Consider the following 10249-nt stretch of genomic DNA (forward strand, 5'->3'; position numbering starts at 1 on the left):
TATATATATATATATATATATATATATATATATATATATATATATATTTCTGATAGCATATTTAGCAGAACAAAAAGTAAGTAAAGTGAGAATATAAAATAGTAACGTTTACATTGAAATAAATAGGAACTAGACATCATTTAACATCGACTTAGCACAGCCTTACTCAAACTTTATAAAAAAATTGTAACTCAAACAAAATGTATTTTTTTACATTTTGTGTCGATAATAATATAAAACTTTTTGAAATCAAACTTTAGTAAATATAAAATCTTTCTCCGTTAATGTTTTCGAAATTTACCAGAACATAAATAATTAACCTCGAACCACTCAACAAACCTGTATTATTGGAAATTAAAGAAAATTAATTGAAACATTGTAATTTTTTTGTTGACAAATTTTTTATTTTTAAATTAAACCTAAATTAAAAAATAAATAACCGACCAAACTTTTGAAAAAACATTACATTATTTTGGGGATTTTACTTGTATTCCACGAAATGTGCCGTGGGTGGGTAGTTTTATTACAATTGTGATTAACGTTTTATAAGTAAATATAAAGTACAATGTCTATTTTAAGATAATTTTATTATTAAGCTACTAACAAGAGCAGCTGAAGTTCTAATTTTATTAGTGTAAATAAGTTAGAATGCCTCTCATAGCATAGCAGCGGTACCTATTATAATAAATTTGATTTAGATCAGACAAATAACGAAGATTGGAGAACGCGTACAAAATGTCTTTTATAGGTCTCCTGCTGTAAATCGCAACCTTGGTGTAATAAAGCCACATCTGCAAAATGACAACTTTTCAGGAGAAAGGGTTAACACGTTCGTCACCGTGGTGGGGCAAAATGACCAGCATCTCATTTACCTATTGGGGCCGTTGGGGTTAAAATGACCGGCGCGACACACCTAATTTTGCGATGCTCGTTCACGCTGCAGGTGGTATACATTACGTATATAGCCATATAACATGACCAGTGCGGCCCTGACGAACTTATGTTGCTCCTTGGTTTTTAGCATTTTGAAGGCATTCCTATTTTTTGGACTTAAAGGACAAAAATATATATTTCGAATCAAAAAATTGATTTTAATTTAAAAATTACAAACTAATCAAACATTGTATTAATGTGAAATGTCAATCTCAAATGAAAGACGTATGTAAAGTACAGGAAAAATACTTATTTACAAGCTTCGCTCACAAAAGCCCTTCCGGCTTTATCTGCGGAGAAGAAGTTCAGTCTATTTAAGTAAAGATAATAAAAAATCTTAAGAAACTAACTTAATTACTTTTAGATAGCTACAAAAATATGCTTACTTACATGTGCATATAAATGTCATATAATAACAATTAAGCAATTTACAAAATAAAGTTTATATCTTCTGTTTTCAAAACATATTACTTAATATATGATTTATAGTGTTTGTTGTTTTGATAATTACATATAAATTCCTCACTCATTTTGTTTATTAATGCAGGTAACAAATATTTCCAATTTCTTTTTCCATAATAGTTATTGATATTAAACATCAATCGAACATTGCGTCTACGTTTTTTGCCCGGGTGGCGTTGTGAGCGGCGCGGACTAAACATATACAATTATTGCGTTTGGGTCGCGCCGCCGAGGGGTTGAAATGCCCGGCTATAAAAATAATCCCAAAATAAAGCCAAATATCGTGAAAAAACTTATATACATATTCAAATAAGACCAAAAACAGTCATATAAAGCCAATATCAATTATTTGAACATTTTGAAAATTCTTTATATGTATATATATATATTAGACACACGCTTGGCCACAATCTCACCTGATGTTAAGCGACGATATGACCGACGATGGGACGCGTTTGCCTAAAAAATGCCTATTCACTCCTAGCCTTGAATAGCCCCAAATTGTACTTTTCGGGAAACACAGATACCGGTAGAACATTCCATTCCTTTGGCGTACGCATCAGAAAGGAGGAAGCAAAGCGTTTAGTGCGAATAGGTGGAATATCAACGACATAAGAATTGAATGCTCCGTACCTTCTAGTCGACCGAAGGAGGTACGGTGAGGGTGGAACTAAATTGAAAAGTTCCTTCGCACACTCCCCGAAATGTATCCGATAGACAATTCTAGCCGGCGACTAAGGTGTTAAAGATTCTTTTTAGATTTGGATATTAGTCGATAACTTTTTTACGGTTTAATAGGAGTGTTATAAACTTTCACACACACCTAATTTGCTTCATGCAATTCGTAATATGTTTATAACTTTCATGTGATGTGGCTTTATTATAATACCAAGGATACGACATGTTGCCTAATCGTATCTTTGCAATAGTTGATACCTTGTGTATGGTCTGAAATATGTACAATATGAATTATCTCGATTAATTGTAATAATTTATATTTTTCAGTGATACCCGTGCAATATTCCCATTACTTTGCATTATATGTTTTTTACCATACGTACTGACAAAACATAACGGCATAACCAGTAGAGGCAAAATCCAGAAGTAGGTAATTAAACAAGTTGCTTAATTTTTAGCACTTAACTAACAAATCACAATTTAGTATATTTATTTATAGTATTATTAATAATATTTTGTTATTCTTTACTTGTTACCTGCTTATTACTTACAGTAATTTTAAGTTACAATAAAGTAATAAACCTTGTTAATTTATAATTATCGAACATGGCGGTGTTATGTTCTATAAGTGAACAAATTGTGAATCTCTTTTTTGAAACAATTACAAATTGCTTTGTGCGTGATGAACACGTGACAAAATGACTGTTACTATGAAGTGTGCATTGCCACACCATATTCAATTCTCACGGTTGCGTCGCATTGTTGTGGACGCACTTTAGTCTTCACTAGAGAACGAATACTTATAGGGTTTGTGCAACTTATTAAGAGTGTACACTCTTTTATAAAAATTATGATGCTTATGTATGAAAGCTCTGATACCTGGCTGATAATACCAGTAATGTCGATAAAATATTGTGATTACGTGACATTCCGCGAAATATACGGTCTCAGTATGTGCCTTATTTAAAGTGCCAATATGCTTAAGGGTTCCTTGAAAAAAAAAACACTAACAATTTTGTGCTATTAAATTTTGTTGTCTGACATGTGGTAGTTTATTTTCTTTATTTGTGTACTTGAAGAGTCCCAACGGCTATCTATGTTTATACTGTGCCACGTTGAAATCGATACCATTAAACAAAAAGTGATTTTTCGGGAAATTACATTTAAAAAAGTAAGATTTTTGCTTAGTGACGGTATCATTTTAAACGTGCAATATGTAAATATGTTTTGACAAATGATGTTGCTTTGATTTTGCAGTTTGTATTTTGATGCTATTGGTTTTGCAGTTCATAATATACGAGTAGCATGAGTAAAATATTTTTGATATTACGAACGCTGTACGATTTTAGGTGTTAAGACACCTAGTAAAATTAATAAAAATTTAGTTCCATTACAAGTGTCGCAAATGAAAATATTTTTCAGATTTAAATCGTATATATTTGTTTTTTCAATGAAACGAACGTTCAGTTTGATTTATTTATAACTTTAATTTATTTCTTATTTCCATTATTAAGCTATAATAAATTTAATTTAATTTTAAAATATCACATAATAAAGTATTTTGTAAAACCACGTGTAGCGTAAATTAAAATGTTTTTTTGGAAATATTTAAGTAATCACTTTTATAACTGTAAAAAATTTGGTTTACATTAATATTATAGATATGACTTTATCATCTCAATGAACCGTGACGGCAAGGGGCCCGAAACGTTGGTTTGTTTGAAAAAATAAATACATATACGCGATTTAGATCCGAAAAATATTTTCATTTCCTATGTATAACAATCGCGAAAACCTAAAAACTCGATCCATGCAAGTGATTCATGTATAATATCAAACAACCCTGCTAAATCTGGATGTACATTTATTCTACCGTCCACTTTAAATTGTTTTATATCTCTACTGAGTACTTAATAATAACACTTAAAAATTGACAATTGTAGGACAACCTCTGCTGATATAAATGGGTGTATCAGAATCTGATGGCACTTAGACAAATTGAAATTTGTAGTGGGCAACATCAATATAGTAGGAAAAAATGTACTAGATACTTCATATATTTTGTTTGACCAGAATTGATCTATCATCTTACATGTTTTATGACCTGTATGAATTTGTGTTTAAGAAATGTAAGTAATTTCTGATACATTTTAAAATTAAACAAAAGTACATCAATTACATTGGTGATACATTTATTTACGTTAGCATTTAAATTACCCTCATTTACGCCATTTTTTTCTTTACCAGTTATTGTCTACACACTGTAATCTTGCCGACCAGTAGGTACAGTAGTCTAGGTTCTATTCTTTGAGTAGAAATACTGGCTGAATGAATATAGATTTGTGTTTGGAATGTATTTAAAAAATAGAATAGAAAAAGGAAGAACATCTTGAGAGTTCTAGAAGAAGCTTCGATGAATCAATATGTAAAATACGTAATAAATATCTATTTATGAAGATAATCACAGTTTATATTTAAAAGTATCTCTCGCTACGCTACCTGAGCTACGTCCTATGCTATAAATGGTGGTTCGAAATGGTATACAATCGCCCTAAGTAAAAAATTCCGAAGTGGAAAATTTTTTATAGCTTGGCGACAAGGGCAAAGATATAAGACGATGTGAAGTTTATAAAGTATTTCCTAAAATTTTCCTCTTTAGCTCCCAAGTTTCAATGGGTGCTTGCAAGCATGTTGTTCAACGAACAAAACAAAAACGATTATGCAGATGGAGAATGTAATTAATCGAGAATCAAACTTAGAACAACAGAGTATCGAGTTGCCGGTGTGTATTTCGAAGGTATACTCTCACTTGGCAAGCACAAGGAGATCCCTAACCGGTTGGTGGACCCATCTCTGCTCATTCAGATTATCAAACGCCATAGACTCCGGTCACGGCCGTCGTTCCATTTGACGCGCAGCGAAATACGCTACGCGGAACGTACAATTTGAGACCTCGGCAAGTATATTCGCAAGCACAAGGAAATGGTTCTTCGATAGGATACCCCCAACGTCGATTTTATCAAGGCGCAGCTGCTCATTCAAGAGGCGATCACCCAAATGTACCGCCACGCCGATAGGTAGCCGGGATGGTCGGACGTGGAATGCGAAACCGGCGTGCTTGAAACAAAAATTGTGTATAGTTGATAATTGTGATGTAGATAGAGCATCCTTTATAACCATTTGTATAATTAATGTAGATTGCGATGCCTTGGTGGATACTGGTGCTTCCGTTTCAGTAATTTCTCACTTTTTTGCAGATAAATTACATTTGCAGATTGACAAAACCCCGAATTTTCCTTTGCGTACGGTGGGAGAAACGCGAGTAATAGTACAGGCGTCCACCAAAGTTTCATTGGCAATCCAGGGAAACAAATATCTATCAAAGCTGCTTGTTGTAGATGATGATGACGAGCTCCTTATTTTAGGACAGGACTTCCTAACGGTAAACAGTGCGGTAATTGATTTTGCAGCGTCGAACATGACTAAAGAATAATGTTGAGATTCCTTTAAATTCTGTCTCTGATGTCGTGTCAAGGAAAAATAATTGTTGTTCTATCGAGCCAATTCTAAAAAGTCATAAAAAGTTTTCATTAAATAAGTCCGAGTATTTATATTTTGTTAATCTGTTGGAATCGAATAGTGACCACATGTTTAATATCTCGAATATGAAAAAGATAGAGTTTAATATTGATAATTCTTTGCATGAGAAAAGGCGGGATGAATTGAATCAGTTATTATTAGAATTCCGCGACACGTTTTCTTTTGCGCCAGTTGAACTAGGGTGTTATAAGCAGTCATTGGTTGAAATCAAAACTATTGATGAGGAACCGGTGCATAAAATGCCATATCGTGTCTCCCCTAAACAGAGACAAATTATTGAGGAACAAGTGGAAGAAATGTTGAAGTATATAGGAATCGAAAAGTCCATATGCTTCACCGGTGGTAGTTTTGGTGGATAAACGAGAAGGGCCGCCGAGATTTTGTATTGATTATAGGACCTTGAATAAAAAAAATTAAAAACAATTCACACCCTGTTCCGAGAGTGGACGATTTGTTAAGTTGTTTACAGGGTGCAAGGTATTTCAAAGATTTAGATATGAACTCAGGGTATTGACAGTTAGGTTTAGGAGAAGGGAAGAAAAAAACTGCCTTTGTTACACATATGGAGCTATATGAGTTCAATGTGTTACCATTTAGCTTGAAAACAAGTCAAGCGGTGTTTCAAAGGGCGATGGATAAGGTACTGGCGGGAATGAAGTATCGTAATGTGGTATTGTTGTATGCAAGTACGTTTCAAGAATTTAAAACTGCATTATAAGAGGTTTTGATTCGATTGCGAAAGCGCATTTGACTTTAAAACCATCTAAGGGTCGTATTCTAGAACTCTACTCAATACTCAAGTCAGGACTTGAGTATTGCATTGAGCACTGAAAATCATACTCAAGCCCTTGCCATTAGGGTCGTATTTCCAGTGCTTAAAATCATACTCAAGTCTGCTCAAATCCTGACTTGAGCATTGAGTAGAGTTCTGGAATACGAACCTAAGTGTCGTTTCGGTTTTCAAAAGATGACTGTTCTAGGACAGGAAGTGTCGGCCGAGGGAATTGGACCGGACAGTAAGAAAGTTGCGGCGATGAAAGAGATAAATCCCCCACGTAGTCTGAAGGAAGTCAAGGCGGTTTTAGGATTGTTCTCTTATTATCGAAAATTTATTGATAATTTTGCTAGATTGGCACTTCCCATCACGAATTTGACGAAAAAGGACAAGGTGTTTGTTTGGACGAATGAAGCGCAGGAGGCATTTGAGGGTTTAAAGGATCGAATTTGCAAAGCGCTTGTTTTGGGGCATTACTCGTCGAATAGTGAACAAGTGACGCGGTTGTGTGTACATAGCAGTGAATATGATATGGATGTTGTTTAGTGGAGTGAATGGAAAAAATGAAGCCTTTAGCTTATGCCTCGAGTAAGTTAGGCGAAGTAGAAAAGAAATATTCTGTTACGGAAAAGGAATGTTTAGCACTTATATGGGCGTTTAATTATTTTAAAAGTTATTTATGGGGACTTCGTTTTCAGGTTGCTACAGATCATCGGGCGCTTGGGTGGTTAAAAAGTAAGAGAGATATGAGTGGAGGGTTAGCGAGATGGGCGTTATCGATTCAAGGTTGGGATTTCGATATTGTATATTGTAAGGGTAAAGATGGTGTTGTTGCAGATTTTTTTAGTAGGAATCCGTTGCTGGAGGATGCAGAGTCGAGAGAGAGGAAGTGGAGCGCGTACCAGAGCAGAGGGATGAGTTAAAATTGTATGTTTTGCGTGCGATTGATGTCCAGAGTATACAGGAGGCGGATGGATTCTGCAGAAATATTATTAATTGCATTCAGTCTAGTGTAGGTGATAATTATCGACGCTTCTTTTTGCAGAGCGGAATCCTTTCTAAGAAGTGTCGTGTGAATCAAGATATAGTTAATTTAGTGGTGGTTCCGAGTGAATTATTTTCAGAATGTATGAAAGAACGGCATGACAGCGCGTGGTCAGGTTGACATTTTGGTGTGCTTAAAACTTTTTCAAGGTTTAGATACAGATATTTTATGGTAGGCGCAGAAAAAAGAATTGAGCTTATGTCAAGAGTTGTCAGACGTGTCAGGAACGTAATTTAAATAGAACTGTGGCGCCGTTGGTCTCGATTCCCGTGAATAGTATCTTCGAGCAGGTAGGAATTGATATTTTAGGACCGTTTAATCGTTCAGATAGGGGCAATAAATATATAATTCAGAGTATCGAATAATTGTCAAAGTATATGTAGGAGCATTCAGCCAAGCCAGAGTAGCTGAAAAAAAAAGAGTTAGGATTTAGATAGCATACCTAAATAGCGATGGTTTTAGATGAAATAAAGTGTCAGGGTTTAGACAGGTTATCAAAATCAAAAATCAAAATCAAAATAATCTTTATTTCATAGGTAAGCATTATTACACTTGAAATCGTCACAATGGTTAAACTCTACCGCTCATTCGTAAGGCAGATTCCCCTGAGAAGAATGAGCAAGAAACTCTAGGGGTTGCTCTTTGTAAATAACATTTACAATATTTTTTTATTTGAAACATCAGATTGAGACTACCTCCATGAGCTAAACGGGTTACTACCACGGATTTTTGTCATCCAAGTACGCAGAAGTTGTATAATAACCTTTAGTATAAAGTTTTTGTTTCACTATAGTTTTAAACCTCGTGAAAGGCAAATTTTGTATATCAACCGGAATCTTGTTATAGAAGCGTATACATTGCCCCTTAAATGATTGTTTGACTTTGTGAAGACGACTATCAAGAAAAGCTAGTTTATTTTTATTCCTCGTATTAATGTTATGTCTGTCACTATTTTTCATAAAGAAATTACTATTCCTTTTAACATAAATTATATTTTCATAAATGTATTGTGAGGCTAGTGTAAGAATGTTAATTTCCTTAAACTTATCTCTCAAAGATACTTTGGGGCCCAGATTGTAAATTGCCCTAACTGCACGTTTCTGCAGGACAAAGATTCTATTGATATCGGCGGCATTACCCCAAAGCAAAATGCCGTATGTCATTAGACTGTGAAAGTAGCTGAAGTAAACCAATCTAGCGGTTTCGACGTCTGAAAGTTTCCTTATTTTTTTAATCGCGTACACTGCAGAGCTGAGCCGTTTTGACAACTTACTTATATGGGGACCCCATTGCAATTTAGCATCTAACGTTATACCTAGAAATACAACTGTATCCACAAGATTCAATTTTTCGTTTCTAACTACAATGTTTGTAACCGTCTCTCTAACATTGGGTAATGTAAATTTCACACAATTTGTTTTTTTCTCATTAAGAAGTAGGTTATTAACAGCAAACCAATCAACTACTTTAGATATAGCATTGTTCACATCGTCATAGGAACATTGGTGCCTGAACAGCTAGGATAACTAACGAATAATTATATTTTGAATTGTCTGATTAGGATGTGGTCATAGTCTGTCATTTTAGATAGGTTTTTAGCAGACTAAAGCCACAGCCTCCTCATTGGTTTGGTTGTTGGTAAGGTAGTAGCTTCCGAGCAGCGTGTGGCTAGTCTATAGTAAAGGCTGATCACGTATGTAAGTTGCCTATCATAGGTTGGGCACCAGCTAGGGATGTTCACCCCTTCAGTTGTGAGGAAGAAGGATGTAGTCTAGGCTCTAATCTATGAGTAGAAATACGGGCTGAATGAATACAGATTTGTGTTTGGGATGTATTTAAAAAATAGGATAGAAAAAAGAAGAACATCTTGAGAGTTCTAGAAGAAGCTTCCATGAATCAATATGTAAAATATATAATAAATATCTATATATGAAGATAATCCCAGTTTATATTTAAAAGTATCTCTCGCTACGCTACCTGAGCTACGTCCTATGCTATAGTACCAACAAAAATTTCAAACCACATTTACATTTTTTTGGCATCGTTAAAATTTCAAAGATCAAGTTTATTTACTCCTACTAATCCGCAAGATTTGAGACCCGCTCTAAATCATGAATTGTGACTTATATGCACCTAATCCGTCGCTGATTTTGCGACAAACATTATAACAATGTTTTTTTTACTTGAGATTGAAGCGGATTCTGGGTAATTATTGCTACAAAATGCTTACTATAATAGCGAAAAAAGTTAAGCAGACAGCCATTTGACAAAAGTAATATTTAGAATTGACGTGTGACAAGTTAACATTGTCAGGTGAAAGTCGTTCGATTTAATGCATAATAATGAGATTCTCGTCCACAGTACGTAGTTTAAATAAAAAAGGGCACAAAGAACAAGCAAATGTTTTAGTTAACACATCTATTCATATGATTTTGCTTTAGATGTTTATAGAGACTTGTAGAGACAAATGAAATCTAGATTGCAATGTAGATTTTGAATGCATTCGCGAAATATATTTTTATTTAGAATTTAAGTAATAGTAGAGCTCCTTGTCAAAGAGTTCGTCCAGAAAGGTACTGCCACCTTTTACCTATTTCTGTCGTCAGCATAATGTGAGAGTTACTGCATTCCGGTTTTGAACGGTAAGGGTGCTGGTGAAAATATTGACACATGAGACTTATCAACTTATATCTCTGGGATGACGAGCGCAGTGGCATTGCCCCTCAGATATTTACGATTTAAAATTCTGAGTGGCA

Source organism: Hyposmocoma kahamanoa, unplaced genomic scaffold, assembly GCF_003589595.1.
Source record: "Hyposmocoma kahamanoa isolate Upper Pololo Valley unplaced genomic scaffold, ASM358959v1 63, whole genome shotgun sequence".
In the NCBI taxonomy this organism is placed as follows: domain Eukaryota; kingdom Metazoa; phylum Arthropoda; class Insecta; order Lepidoptera; family Cosmopterigidae; genus Hyposmocoma; species Hyposmocoma kahamanoa.